The sequence below is a fragment of the Varroa destructor genome, unplaced genomic scaffold, assembly GCF_002443255.2.
Source record: "Varroa destructor unplaced genomic scaffold, Vdes_3.0 BEIS01000002.1, whole genome shotgun sequence".
NCBI classification, from domain to species: Eukaryota; Metazoa; Arthropoda; class Arachnida; order Mesostigmata; family Varroidae; genus Varroa; species Varroa destructor.
In genome coordinates this window covers 44365813-44381528 of record NW_019211455.1, presented here as the reverse complement: position 1 = coordinate 44381528, position 15716 = coordinate 44365813, and the positions used below count along the sequence as shown (strand labels likewise).

Genomic DNA, 15716 nt, shown 5'->3' with positions numbered 1-15716 from the left:
AAGATTCGATTAATTCCATTATTTCTCGCACAGTTTTACTTGTACAACATCAGTTTCTTCCTAAACGAACTTGTTTTTCCAGAAGGTTTTTGATAAACCCTTACTAATCTGTCAGTTCCTGCAGATTTCGGCTGGCATTTGTTGACAACACTTTGAGATTAGCTCTAAACGTCGTTCTTTTTGTATATAGTTTGAACGTTTCTAACTATTCCCTAGGGCGTAAACAGGCCCTCCAAATCACCCTTTGAGTATAACATCAACGATTTGCCCTCACTAGAAAATCTAACCCTGGCTAGATCATCTGGAATTTCTCCTAGACCCTGTGATTGCATGCTATCTACCAAATTTAAAATTGGCCCCAGACATGGCCATATGCTTATGGTTATCACGGCAACGCATCCGAAAGGATACGCACTAGCCGCCTATATCGTGCCGCCGTACACCGCTATAAATCGGCCTTGTTGCTTGCTTTCTCTAAGGGCGTTCTGTCGTCAATGGCCTAATTCTGTTTGCTTAAATCGCACGACCGACCGAAATAGACATACGTCCAGCGATCGTAATTCGTTACCATGTTAACATAGAAGCTTATAAGTACCAAGAGTAGAGAGGGTAGAACACGTAAAGGATAACCTGCATGCGTTGACATCTACCGGAAGCACCAGTAGTTATTAGGTTCTGAACAAATATGCGTGGCTATTTAAATTCCGGCCTTTTTTTTTTAGTTTCTAAATATGCAAATAGGTATGAAGGTTATCCGCCAAAGCCTTCTATTCCGGGCAAACAAACACAAAAGCGTTCGATTAGGCGCCTGTGCACCAGCAAACATTGATCCGCACAAAGATATAATTAAATTTATTTTAGATAAAACGCCACGTAAAAAGACATGTCTAGAAGCCTAGAAGAAAAATTAGTCTAGAAGCCAACAACTTTTTAATTAGAAACACCAGCTTCTATTGAACCCAATTGCCGAATGCTAAATTTTATGGGTATTAAAGTCATTTGTAAATACGTTTATAACTGCGAGCTGAAGTTTCGCAAATATTCGTAGTTATAAATAAAATACAAAAATAAAATATATAAATAAAAAATAAACGAACGTGGGTATTTCATTGAAAGTAAGATAACTCCTGTAACTTACACAGATGACTAGGCGATACATGGCGCCGTCTCAAATATATATATACACAGAATTGATATTGCAGGAAAAATGTTCAAATTCAGACTATTTGTAGGAACTGTTTAATTGAAAATTATGCCAATGAATATACGGAATCTGTTTTCTGAAAGATAGACATAATAAGACGGTATAAAGATGTCTTCGTCTGTCTATTACAACACATACCTGTAAATATATATATATATACATCTGTTTGCTCATTGTGTAGCTAAAACTTTTTTTTTTCACGACGAGAAAGGTTATGCGCAGATTTGATGATCTTAATGATAGAATTTTTTTTTAGGTTATTTCACAGTCTGGTTGTCATTTTACAATAATTTTCCTGTAAAAAGTAATAAAGCTCGTACATACATTTCCATCCATTTGTTTTTCTTTTCGATTTGATACTTTATTTCATCTGTTTTTTAAACTTTGGAAAAACTAGACGCGCGACGACTGAAGGCCTAGTAACGACGTCGTTCTCCGATGACGTCCGAGGGTTTAATCCAGGCATTTTCATTGACAAGGTGTAGATCGTTGAGCTGTGATGAAGCATTTTTCTATTGTGGACAATACGACTCAATGGCACGATTTCTTCAGCTGTTGAGGCTCAAATACTACTTTACGACAGTTGAGGAAAAAACAGTACGTTCAGTAGCTGTCCGTAGTTCCCGGCCGGGCGGGTGACTTTTGCCTGATGTTTTACTGGCAGTGCCGATGCGGTGATGTTTTTGATGTTAACGTAGTTTACGATACAAGTCGATACTGTGCCTAAGTCGAAATACAAAAATCCTGTCAACCACCAACAACAATGGCATCGCGATGAGAGAGAATGTGTCCAAAAAGATACATTGTAAGCAGTGATTTTGGTGCGTACCCTCTCGACGTGTAAGGATTCCTCTCTGAACGGTATGGCGTTATGGGTTGTAGTTAGAGGAAACGGTATGAGGTGGGGAAAGTTTATCACACATATACACAGTAATTTATGTAACCTCGTTGCTGTTTTGTGGTTCATTTGAATGTCACTCCTTGTCCAAAGGAATAATTTTATTGAAGTAACTGAAAACAGATGGCGGAAGATGGGTTTGGTTAGATGATTTAGGCTAGATAGAAAAAAAAAAACCATCAAGTAAACGATACGGAAATAGGCAGAGGTATGGACAAATCACTACCTATACTCTTTCGAGGTTTTCTGTTTGATGCATTTAATTGATCTATGCTACATTGTAGACTTTTTAGTAAAACTGTGATTTGTTCGCGTTAAGGCTGTACCACATAGGATTGCGCCTTTTGTCAAATAGATAGCTCCTCTATGATATCTATAGTGGATAAAAGTCTACTTGAGGACACTTCAGCGAAAAAAAAAAAATCAATAACGCTTCATAAAGGTAAGTCGATAAAGGTTAGTTAAATTTGTCCTCAAAAGATATCTGCACTTACTTCCATTAAGAATATAAGTAGTACTTGTAAAGTTCTATTACTACCTGCTAACTTGGAACTAATAATGCCTCAGTGATTTGATTTTCATCGATGTAATAAGGGCATAAACATAATGTTGACCCGGCAAGCAAAGGTCTTGTTAGAGTCAAAATGATTGATTAAGGGAACTAATTTATTAAATGTTGCTTCAGGCTATTCGATTAGTTTTGATTTTTTTCGTTACGGCAGGTGATTTTTTTAACGTCAATTCGTAACAACTACAACTTAATATCTGTTTTTGTATGTTAATAAAGCGTTCGATTTGTCATACGCGTTTCTCAGATAAACAACCAATACAATTGTTAAACGAGACTTCGGCTATAGATAATAACAAGAACGCCACCGATGATCCCAATCTTTCATTCCTCTTAAGTAGGTCCCTCAAAGTAACAAAACTAGGATAAAGGACCAGTTTTATGCAAGTAGCACCAGCAGAAGTGTATATGTATATATTTGTGCAGCTGGAATACTCTGTGATCTATCGACAAAAAAATCCTGCGTCCTTTTTTAAGGCTAAACCTAGTGCGAATCGTAGCAACAGCTACGGACGACCATACGTATCGCTGTTTCAACAACACAGAATATAAATTTTACATCAATAGCGTTTTTCATAAAACCATTGTTTGCTGTCAACCTTTTCTAAAATAGACCTCAAATCTTCTCTTAACCGGTGCTACAATACTGACAAAAACGTTACGGTTAGAATTCTGACTAAATTAGTTAGACCTAAATAAAATCGTCCGTTGATTGCGGTTAGATGGGCATTATTTTTAACGAATCAAGACGATAGAGGTCTACGAGGATGCCATTTAATTATTTGTCTTTACCGCTGCCAGAGCTAAGGGCTATTTTCTCCACTTGATTTGCAATTGTTATGTATCGTATTATGATACTTTTTTCCATTTTCCTATGTCGGCAAAATTTTTCTGACGTTCCTATGACCGAGAAGCCGGCAGTGGGGTATATATGAGCATGTAACCGTACATCGGCTACTTTGTACAATGGTCTTGCAATAAAACAATGTACGACCGCTCAACGTATGTAACTAGATGACCCCCATTTGCAAACAAAGACGCCAACTTCTGACGTCGCTAATTCCGATTACATTGTTAAGGTGCGTGCCGTTGCCGACTATCACTGATATGCTCGGACGCTAGCGAGTCAGGTAGTGGATAACTTTAAGCATAGGGGTAGGCAAGAAAAATTCAATTTGGGTAAACGAAAATTGTCGCACGATCGGGACTCTTAGATATTGCTTCTATGACAGGCGTTAGTACCGCTGCTACCTGGAAGGACACCTCCTTTTGAAGAGCCTAGGTTCGAATTTCGAGTTTGTTCTTTGGGACTATGGAGTGTAAAATTGATGCCGGTACAAAATTCAACAAAAAACAAAAATTAAAATGAAAGACATTATTTTTTTGGCTTTTTTCGGTTGGGATGAATTTGTACGAAATTTGACCAGTGTAAATTTAACTTATTGTGGTTGCTAGTAATTAGGAGGAATTGAAAGAAATATTTTGATTTTGGCACATCTTGCTTTGTATTGGAATAATGTCTTTTTTAGGCTCCCAGGATACGTTTACGTTACTCCACGTTCTACGGTCTGTCGTTCAAACGTTTTAAGCAGCTGTTCAAACAAACGTTTTCTATTCCGATTTAGAAAAAAAAAAACATATTGGAAAGAAAAATGTGCCTATCTATAGAAAAAAACAAAAATCCACAGATAATCGTTCTTACAAACTCGACTCGCTGCTGGCCGACGTTAGGCTGCATCATTTTTTAAACGTTCCCTACGGGTTTGATAAAAAAACAAAATTAGCCTTTGATTTCTTTACGTTATAACGTCCACAGCGTATGCGGTTATATTTCAGACGCATTACTGCGCTTATTGTTCCTGCTTTCTTGGCCATAGCACCTTCACGTTATCCTCTAAATTTGGCCGCTTATCATATGGTTTAAGCTAAATGAGAATTAAGGCATATACTTCAATATAAATTAAAAAAAAAATAACCACCCTGTATTCCTATCATGATTGCATCTACACGTTCCACAAACCCAATGCCTCTCCTGCCTTTGACCCATCTGTTTTTTCGACTGTTCAAGACTATAGGTTTACTATACAACAATGATCACGATACTTAACCGAATTCGATAGGAAGTTAAGAACAGAAATAAAAAGTGTAGTTGGAACGTTCGCTGTTTTTATTTTTTAAATAGATGTTTATTATTGTTACTCGCAATAGATTGTATAATTAATTATACAGCGAGTACTGAATACTTCTTGCTACCGAAAAAAATTAGAAAAGCATATTACGAAAATAACCCCTATACGCCTTCTAGATCGTTGAAAGGCTAAATTACGTAAGCAAATAGTTCATGTCTCTAAAACTCTTCTCATTGCCATATGAGTGAGATCACATCTCTACTGTTGATACTTAAAGATCGATACTTTTCTGTTTCTGATTAGCACCGTTAGTACAACAAATAACATTACCATTTTGATCATCGTTACCGACCGACCCAATGTATGTTATGCAATAGACAAAAATGTTCCAAATCTATTGCGGCTATTTGTATATAGAGATACATTAGATACGCTGCCAGCATCGTTGTTTTCTATATTAAAGCTTCTCGCTTGTTTCTCGTTAAAACAATCGTTCGTTTGTTGGTTATCCGTTTAATTCCGTGCACCGCACACACGTTCGCCTCGAACGCTTCGCGCCATAGCTCGATCCTATCGTCTAGACGATTCCAGGAGGCCTCCGCTGGCGATCTATGTCGAAAGCCAACTCTCAACGAACACGACCGACTTTTCTTCGCTTTTCGTTGCTGTTACAGCAGCCTGTATACATATATGGTTATACGTGTCTGCTTGTGCGTATCTATTTATCTATATATATATATATATATGCATATGTATTCTATGTTACAGAAGCATTACTAAGGACATGTGCGCATACTGCAATCGCATGAAACTCCGACCTGACGTTTCCGACTCGTTTGGCCGGGTAGGCCCAGTTGTAATCCTCAGCATCAATATGATTCGGTGTCCCTGTCTGGTCGTGCCTAGCTCGGTCAGATCACCAGCCATCTATCTACGACGCGGTAGCCATCAAGAACAAGCAACAAAGGCATCAAGTCACCCACAGCATAAATAGGGCGAAAGATACCCTCGTGCTTCGAACTCGAGATTTCGTATAGCTGATTTAGAAGATAGTTTAGATGGACAACTAGGTCGCTTTAAGTTTCGTTTAGTGTCGCCGTTAATTATCACTCTGAGTGCTCGAACTATATATATATATACAATTAAATCCTATATAGACTGCACTAATACGCATATGGGTGCAGGCTCCGCTGGGCCGATACGGTTGTCTACAAATCGAATGGCCCGAAGACGGCACTGGGCTATCTATTTCGGGACAAGTGGGCTTGGACAGGACAGGAACCCCTGTTTAAAAGCGCACTGGGCTGCTATACCTTAGAAAATCCTAATAAAGGTACTATTAGTCGAATGTAACTTAAGCACATCAGATAAGTGTGTGCGTACCACTAACGCTAGAGGTAGAACTACAACCGACCTAACGTAGAAGACCAATGTAATTCTGAACGTGCACATGACTGCGTAGCATAACTGGATAAAAAAATCAGTGTCTACTTTTTCTTTGCAGCGTGCTAAGGCCGCTGGTGCAGGATGAGGACATTCAAAAATGGCAGGGAAAATACGTAAAGAGTAATTTTTGTCATTTTAAACGACATACATTATAGTGTACACTTTAGTTTTTTTTTTTATAGTCTTTATATCTAGAAGCAGTATTTATATTTAGGAGGTAAGATCCGTCCATACTAAGGTAATTTTTTAGCTTCTCTATTTCAGTGATGGAAAAAGCTTACCCTTGCCGCTGCCCCTATTTTCAGTCAGCCATGTAGGCCAGTTGGGAGTGCGTATTACAGGCACGTAAAAAGAATCGAACGAATGCACCCGCTCAATCCCACTGGTATCTTTCCCAGAGCGTCACTGCACTGCTGTTTGAATCTATTATTGCTGGTACTAGTATACGCGGCACACGCAATCGCTTACTATGCATCCTATCGCTTAATGGTACCTACGCGTACGTTCTGCACCAAGTTCATATATTCAAAATCAACCGTAACCTATCGCAATGCTGGTTGAGGACACAGCGTAGCTCGACGTCACGTCAAAATATAGCCGTGTGCGCTTACAGCGAGGAACAGAAAATTCGTTTCTGGGTGGGCTACTAACGTGAAGTTAGAAGCTGGCTAAATAGCCGACCAGCAGCTATGGTGGCCAACGAAGTTCGGACATCACCAAGTACAGATTCTGAGTCTTGGGTGCCTCCCATATCCCGTATTCGTCGGCACTCACAGACGCAGCCAATTAAGCGTGGCAGCCACACGGCTGCCGGCATCAGCAACGATTACCCCGTAACAACATGCGAACCAGCAACGACAACGCTTACAGTATGTGTATACGAAAAATCGTCATTAGACATGTGGCTACCGCCGACGGGATGCGCGCGCTCGTCAGAATCTCGTCGAGTCCGAAGCGTTCGACCCTCTTAGAGACAAGCACGAAAAGGAAGAACGAGAAAGTGAAGCTAAAACAGCCCAAACCAGCGGTACCCCAACAGCAAAGCTATTCGTCGCCTTACTATAGCACCCACGTTGTTGACCACCACTGAGGACCAATGGGACCACCCGGCACAATCAAACGCTGCGATCCGAATAGTCGGGGCCACCAGATCGATGCCAGCAGCGACGGCCACATTAGAAGCACCCATGTGATCCGCGGGAAAAAACGAGCTGTCGAGAATTCAGCTAAAGTCTAAGCAAGTAGTACGAAAAAGAATATGGGTAAAGGACTGCGTTCTTTCGCATCCCTACGAAGCCGCCTATCTTTAAGCAAGAACGTCAGCGGTTCGAAGAGTGCGCGTATCGGCTCTTCATAGATCTACCTAGAACCGCCACTGCCAAAACCGCGAGCCACTACCCAGTATGAGTATCGCAATGTTAAGAAAGTCGCTTGGAACACCCAAGCAAATCATATCGGTAATTTTGTATTTTTCTTTCCTTTGCTCTCTCACTCGCTTATTATTATCCTGCGCCTCTTTGACGCTTTCTAATGGTAGAAGCCAAAGTCTGTGTTGAACAGCACTTGCTCTCACCGGACGCATCAGTTAGAACGTACAACTCATACGGATACGTCCCGCGCCTGTTAAGGCTTGTCCGCGTTTACGTTCGGCTCCGACACTCACTAGCAAGCGGAAAAACTGTGTGTTCTCTAACAGATTTGAACTCGTAGCTTGTCGCGAAGTTTGCGTCGATCGTTGAAGGTTTTGAGCACCCATGTGAGATTTGGGCGGGCTAGCAGACGGATCGTGGATCGGCTCTGTCTACGTAACGTGATAGGTTAGAGCCTCCAATGCGCTGTTCGCGTCAAGAACGAGGCTAGTTTTCCGTTCGATCTGAGTTGATTGTACCAAGAATATGTGGCACAAATCCTATCGGTTATGATAGCGCGGATTTGACCACCGATTATGGCCGCCGGCTCCGAGGGGAAGGCATGGGTGCTCGTGAAATTGCTCTGTGGTGAAGCAGAGGCCGATTAGTTGGGCATTCTTTGTTCACCACTACATTAAGACCACCACGTAAAGATATGCTGGAGGCGGGTGAGTTATAGCGGGTACGGCTCGTCAATAACGAAAAAAGCGGAAACTACGCCTGTTACTGTGTGACTGTAGCAGAAAGCTTTGATGGGTGAACTAGGGGGATTTACCGAGTCGTTTCGTGAGTAGGTGAAAGGGCCAACCTAGGCTAGAATAGGCCCGGGTCAAAATATACCTAAGCTATGAGGAAACGACGAGGATGAAGAGGACATGCAGCAAATGTTAAGAAAACAAATAAGCGGTCTGGCCCTGAGATAAGGTTAACTTCGCGACTAAAAGAAAAAAGTTATTTTCGCTCTGGTGAAACAACAAGGGAAAATAATAACGATCGGCGTGAATTTGGAACTTCGTACCAAAGAAAACTGGCCATCCCTGTGACAGGTGTGTGGTATTACCTAACTTGGATAAGAGTACCGCTTTGTATATTTAGGTGATGGCAAATCGAACTGTTTGTTCAGACGACTGCTTCAATAAGCACCAAACTAAAAGCAAAGGAGTGTCCCTAACGTGAAAATAATGGTCACCATGTTTTCAATTACTCCACCTGCCCTTGTAGCATTATACATTACTGTCTAAAAACAAGCGACGCACCCTAGGATATGAAGCCTATATACACAGTATGCTACAGACACATAACCGTTTCCCTGTCTGGCGTAACTGTTCTATGTATTTAGCAGGCCGATCGGTACCAGAGAGCTTTATCCAATCGTCAGCAAATCCCAAAATGAAGCACTGTTTTACGCAATCGGTAATAAAAATTTTCTAAAAAAAAAAGGATCGCTCGTATTGTTATCTAATAGCTCGATGCTATCAGCTAAATTGAATCCAAAAAGAACATGTTGTCGCTGTTGCCGTTGCTATAAGAAAATCTAAGTTAAACGTTATCGTTCGGTAAACTTTCCATTGAGAAACTTGTCTTTATTACGTTTATGAAATAGTTAGGTTGAAATGTACAGCGTTCGATTTTCTACAAGACTGATCCTTTTTAGATATTATGACGAGCTAGCTTTCATCAACACATTCATCTAACTTTACGTAGAGAAAAGGAGATATTTTGCCACCGTGTAAGCAGTTCAATATGATTATACCAAATCGTCCAGCAATGATACCGTTTAAATTACTAATTTGGTAATACGGTCTTCAAATGTGGCCTTGAGGCTTATATACCTAAATGAGGTTAATTTTACTTGCATAGGGTTACGCTCGGTGTGTCCTTGAGCTTATTCGGTTGTTTATTTATTTCTGAGATTGTGTATCTGATATCATTCTATTTTATCCATGATGCTCTGAATTACTGTTTGTTTGATTTGAGATCGCTGAGGGAAGATTCTGAAAAATACCTGATTGAAGACGCGCTTCTGAGCTGAAATTGAAGCCCTTTCCATTAATGCGCCGAAAAAAAGAAAACTGATGCGTACCAATGACCCGTAGAAATTTTGACAGCAACCGCTATATCAGCGTCAGCTGTCAAACTACTCGTAACGCAGTCGATAGCCAACAAAGAACAGATAAATTATAATTAAAATTCTATCGAGCGCTCTAAAAAAAAAAATTCAAATCTATCTCAGAATCTGCATATAGGAACATATATCTGTGTTCGGTAAAGAGGAGCATGGTAAAATATTTTACAGAAAATTAGGCTAATCCTTATCTTCAAAATATTCGTCCCTGGCCTGACTTGCTCGAGCGAAGGTAGACGAAGATCGACAGGTTGAGTTGCATAACACTGACACCTCATTCAGTACTTGAATTCACTTAGCTGTTATTATGTATTGAAGTACGTAGGTCTGGGTAAATACGACGACGTTAAGCCATGTCGACGTTAGTACGAAGCTGATTGACGGAATTGCAATGTGTATGTGTACGCACCGTCGCCCTTGATCATCAACATAGGCTAACTGTGACAGGTTACCAGCGATTTTGGTTATTTTACGTTTGTTTTTGCAACGGTCGATCACTTTCGAATATGTTAACCTTATAATCGAGTTTATGGAAAGCGGACATATAGTCACAGACAAATGAAGAAACATCGAAGTTAATGTCTTTGTTTAATCTTTGCTCCTCTTAGCCTAAACAAATAAAGCGAAAAATAAGGAAAAGATCTGTGTTTGATTGCTTGCGTCCTGAATTGGATATCAGTTGTATGATCGGCATAAATGAAATGGGACTTCTTGTATGACAGTACGTCATATATACCTAAATTCGGTCAATCATTTCCTCCGTACTAGACAACTCAGGTACATTGTCGACGAATAGGTTATAACATAGTTTTTCTGCGCCGTTCTGAAATCCTTCGGGTTTAACTACATCTAAGGGCCATCTAAAATGGCCTCCAATAAGGAGGAAAGGGAGGTCGTTGAATTATGATAAGGCATGATCCATTGTCTGCTTGACCTACTATCCTTCATTGAGGCATCCATCTAGTTCATTCCTTAAATGCGTCTTCATCGCTTCTATTCCAGTTACCTGTATCACGCAATACAACACGTACTTACGTCTTGCTCTAATTATAACAACTGTGATCATTTTGAAGAACATCATTCATTAAGAAGCCCAAGTAAGTATGGTGAAGAAGTACGGAAATGAAATAATAATTAACCTCTTATAAATAATTAGCCTAACATTTCTTCACTAATCTATATTACATTTCTGCTGCTGACTGTCTATAATGTCATCACATTCGTACATACAAGCTCATCTCGTATTTGCTTTATAATAGAAACGCCCATATAAAAGCACGGTAGATACTCCACCATCATCCGCCTCTACATTTATTTGTTTCTTTCCCATACTATTGATAGGAGTAACACAACCTATGCTCGGTGGTCAGCGTTCGAATTAGGTTGTATTTAAATATAGACAGACACAGAACAGACAGATAAACAGACATGAACAAAGGCCTGAATTTCAAATGTGCCTCAAGCAGTGCACGTGATCATGCGCCAGACCATCTACATCTGAGATGCAAACGAGATTAACTCAAACTGGGGGAAGCCTTGGAGCGTGTCTCCTTCGCTCGAAGCGGCTCGAGGTCTCTGCCGCTAGTTGCATTTCCAGTGACTAGTACCCAGCGGCGATTAGTTGGGACATGTATACGGTCCTACGGCGTTTCTAAAAGGTGTCCTATTCTACTGCAGGATCTGCACAGATCGTACCAGGTTAATATATACTAGTACTACACACGTCCAGAAGTCTACACGGTCGTGTAATGTCCATAAGGTGGTGAAGAGCGCTGCAGGTAACAGAACTGCTGACACTCTTTGTGGAGCACATTATAGGAAACACATTATATTTCGTTGCAGTGCGTGCGTTTATATGCGGCAACAACACAGACAGCATTGAATGCTCAGTAGTCCTCAAAGCGATACAGGACTGTACTTTGTCAGGGCGGTCCGCTACGGCGGGTGTCATGTAGTGGCACGCCCGACGCGCAGAAAGGTCGCTTGATTCATGAAGGAGCTGCAGGACAAAATAAATGCATACACATTTAGCTTGCTTCGACTGGCTAACCTACATAAACATATGTTTATGTAAGTTAGCCAGTCGATCTAGCGAACGTTCAGTAAAGTATGCACAGAGGACACGTGCGTTATTGGATAGCACTCATCCTACGTTGTAATGATATCGGACACGATCGCATGCCATGATAGCATTTTGATGGTGAGAGAAAGTCGTAAGAAGTACAACTTAAGTGGAACCTTCGTTAGCAACTGGCGCTCGATTATAGGTATAATATATATTATCTTACAGAAATAATTAAGGGCCGCCTAGGCGGCTCATCGTCTGCCTATTACAGTTGGAATAGTTGAATAGTTGGGCAAATCGTTGGTTGAAAATATCCGAGGGCCTTAATAAGGCACATTGTTCGGTTTGACTTGTTGATTTAGAAAGCCTTTTACTGAAGATCGTATGTACGCTTGCCGATTCGAAATATTTGTCCGGCATACAAGAGAAAATAAAGTGAAAAACATTTGGAGTAACCATTTTGCGATATAGATAATTTAAGTTAAAATGAATTGTTCGGGAATTACGGCAAGTAGTTCCTCAGTGAGGTTTTGCTCGACATGACACAAAGTATAGCATATAAACAAGTCACTAATGTGTCGTCACTGAAATGTACCTTTCCTTTTAGCATGCATATGTTGAACGCCCAGACACTTGTCTGCGGTAAAATTTATGTCAGATTCTATTGATTAAGCCATTACCTATTCACTTGAAGTTAGACCGTTGAATACAATTGTTTGTAGCACATGTGCGTATCGTATACAATTCTGTCCTTTCATTATGCCTACAGGCTTAATTAAATTAAAAAAAAAACTTAATAAACCCAAGCCGAATAATAATTACCACTAGTTCTAATGCTTAGTGGTCCTGACGCTGTCGTATTCAGCTCGTAGAGAAAATAGTGCCATATGACTTTTTTGTCCCAAAAAAAGCATAATTTTGGTCTTTTCCAATCCCAAAAAGGCCAAAAAAAAGCTGTGAACTCGCTGAACCCGGGTTGTGCGGGCTCCTCTAGTGCCTTAGAAAAATTCGAATCCAACTTGCACAACCGTCGCATTAGATATGGCTAACCAATTTTCCATGCTTCGTTCCTCGATTGATGATCAATTCCTTTTAGAGGCGTGGCCCCAACCTCGTTCCCACTTTTTGGATTCATGGTTTTTGGCCCACTCGCTTGGCTGATTGTTGTAATACGTAGAAATAGTTGCATGGCATTTTGAGAAGCTATGCGACCCTACGTTGCGACGGGCCAGCTCTGAGACGAGCATTTTTTTCGCGCTCGCAAACACACATAACTGTGGTTAACGCTATAGGTGAGATGGTGGCTCACTCTCATAATTGGCCTGTTTCTCAAGCAGTTTACGAATTAGGCTTATTATGGATTGTTGTCTGTCGGCATGAGTTAAATCTATTTAACTTTACTTCTAATTAGTTCTGCCTTGTTTCCATTAGAAATTTAAGTTATCTACAGGTCGTTGTTGTCGTCGTCATTGTTGTTCTTTACGAGTACCTTCGACACGTCCGCGTGACAAAGTAGTGGGTAACGTCATTGTCTACGAATTTTACGGATACATTGTGGTTTAGGTTCGAACCCGAGCATAGACAGAGTTGGTAGCCACCCTAATGATGGTGACCGTTTTTTTGTCAGCAGTTCTCATACAGTGTCCTGATACAGTTGTCGGAGTGTCCTAAAAGTTACTTCCACATGAGATTAGCTAGCATTCGAAAACGTCAAAGCTGAAACTTGGGTAGATATCTTAAATGGTTTTCAAACAAACTGTACATTTTTCCACAACTTACTTTTTCATTTTCAAATAAAGGTTACGTCTAGAGAGCAAAGAATATCAATAGAGCACATGGAAAATGATCTCTAACGCACTAGAGTCGTGTAATTTCTTGAACGTCCCAAACGTGTTCTGTATGTCAGTGGTACCGGCTTCAATAGACAGCGTATAGATATTGCGCGGATATGTAAATTTCTAAAGCAAGCCCCTCAACTCACCGATTTATATATTTATATAAAATAAAAAAGAAGTAACACCAATGGAAATCGAAGCATAAATCCGGTAGAAAACAATAGACAAGTTAGCCAGGTACACAGGCACGTTTAGTGATTTCAGTAGCCACGCGCCCGTTACGGGAGTCTACCCATATGTAGTACTTGTAAATGGCGTCATTTTGAGAGGTAGATCATTTAAGCATTATAACGATCCTGTTTTATGAGTATGCGAAATGTTTACTCGACTATGGAAATTTAATTGAAGTACGATCATGTGATGCTTTGAACATATCTGCACTTCAAATTTATACCTGGTCATGCAAATATAAGCCTTCGGTGTAATAGCAGTAGATCCAGATGTAGTACTGCAGGCCACCTGCTGCGCATTATACTTCAATAATATATATTTTTAGTTATTATTTATATTTATTATATATAATATTAATATTTATTCAATATTAGTTGTGATTTGAAAAATGAGCGAGTGATCAAAACTTTTTTAACCGATAAAAAATTATATGAATTACCCTTGCAACTTGAAAGAAAATATTCAAGATTTCGTAGTTAGGTCATACTTCTTTATGTATTTGGTGTTTTTGGTTAAAAAAAAATGCTAAGCAGCTCCTGTAATCGTGTAGTGATAATGCATTTTCATACTAAGTTTAAAGACACATAAAGTTTATTTGGCTAACTTAAGCGCGTCCGTCTCTTTTTTACGGGTTAAAACCAAAGATCTTAATTTCTCAATCAAGCCACCGTTTATGCAATATTTACAGAATTTCTGTGATGCAACTGTTTAGACCAGCAGGCTGCTTAGAGATGTACGTATATAATCATATGATCATCGACCTTTTCTGCAACCCAGAGTACGTCAATAAATTGCGACGAGATCGCTACTTTTTTTCCTTTTTATGGTCTAGGGATGGATTGCTTGAATGACCCATCCAGTCCAGGCAGAACGGATACTGCGGGCTCTTTCATCCACTAAAATCTACGACAGGATCTATGGGTATAGATATAGTACGACCTCTAATTGTACGAAAGTACATTTCCTAACGTAGTGCTACTACGAAAACATAAGGCTGCTAGAAAACAGCAAAATGATACCGAGCTATGAGCTAATATTTGATTTCATATTTGAAGTTCGCATACATTGTCTACGGCCATATTGCTAGAGTGCTCAAATGAGCAGTTGATGCAGCGAGTATTGTAAAAATCCAGCCCCTTCTTCTAGGAGTATACAGTCATATAAGGTCAAGCAAGTATGTCCAGACATTTGAGTAAAATGTATCTCTTATAATATAAAATGTGTATCTCAAAACATATGTATGTACGTCTAAGGAAACCGAAATAACGAACTGATATTTTGAAACATCTATAACCGGCGCATAGACCGCCGCCGGTGGCCAGCTTTATTAATCCCATATATAGTCGTCCTTCAGTGGCCCCTACGTGTTCGACAAATCACTGAGCTTCAATTCAACAAATGCAATGAAAAAATCAATTCATCTGAGCGCCATCCGCCACCCTGTCCGTATTCGTAAACGATTTTCGTCAGAGTTTCCATCGCCTGCCATTTCCCACTTACCCACACCTAACCAAAAACGAAAATATGTGGAGTAACGAAACTGCCCACACAATCATCTCCATTGACAAAAGAAAAAAATTAACGACATGACGCAATACCAGTTCTCTTCGCGCTCGTACTTTTAGTTGACCAACTATCCATAAAAACTCCTGCTCGGCAGCAGGCGAACTCGGCTGCAAATGGCACCAACATCGTCGACTTTTTTTTCTGTAGCTATCCATCGCCATTAGGCGGGTAGGTGGATGGGTGTCAATCTTGCGAAATTTCGTGGCAAACGTTGCACATACGCAGCAGGAATGGTCGAAC

The 15716-nt window shown here is 40.2% G+C and overlaps 1 long non-coding RNA gene across 2 annotated transcripts in view; it reads right to left on the bottom strand.

Annotated features, from left to right (window-relative positions):
• Nucleotides 1-15716, bottom strand: part of LOC147757865 (uncharacterized) — a 126200-nt gene that overhangs the window by 2543 nt on the left and 107941 nt on the right. Inside the window, exon 4 of one of the 2 annotated variants that reach the window (XR_015320480.1) lies at nt 2149-2215. The exons of the other annotated variant lie outside the window; for it this stretch is intronic. This is a non-coding gene — a long non-coding RNA (uncharacterized LOC147757865). The remainder of the gene's footprint in view (nt 1-2148; nt 2216-15716) is intronic. 2 annotated transcript variants of the gene reach the window in all.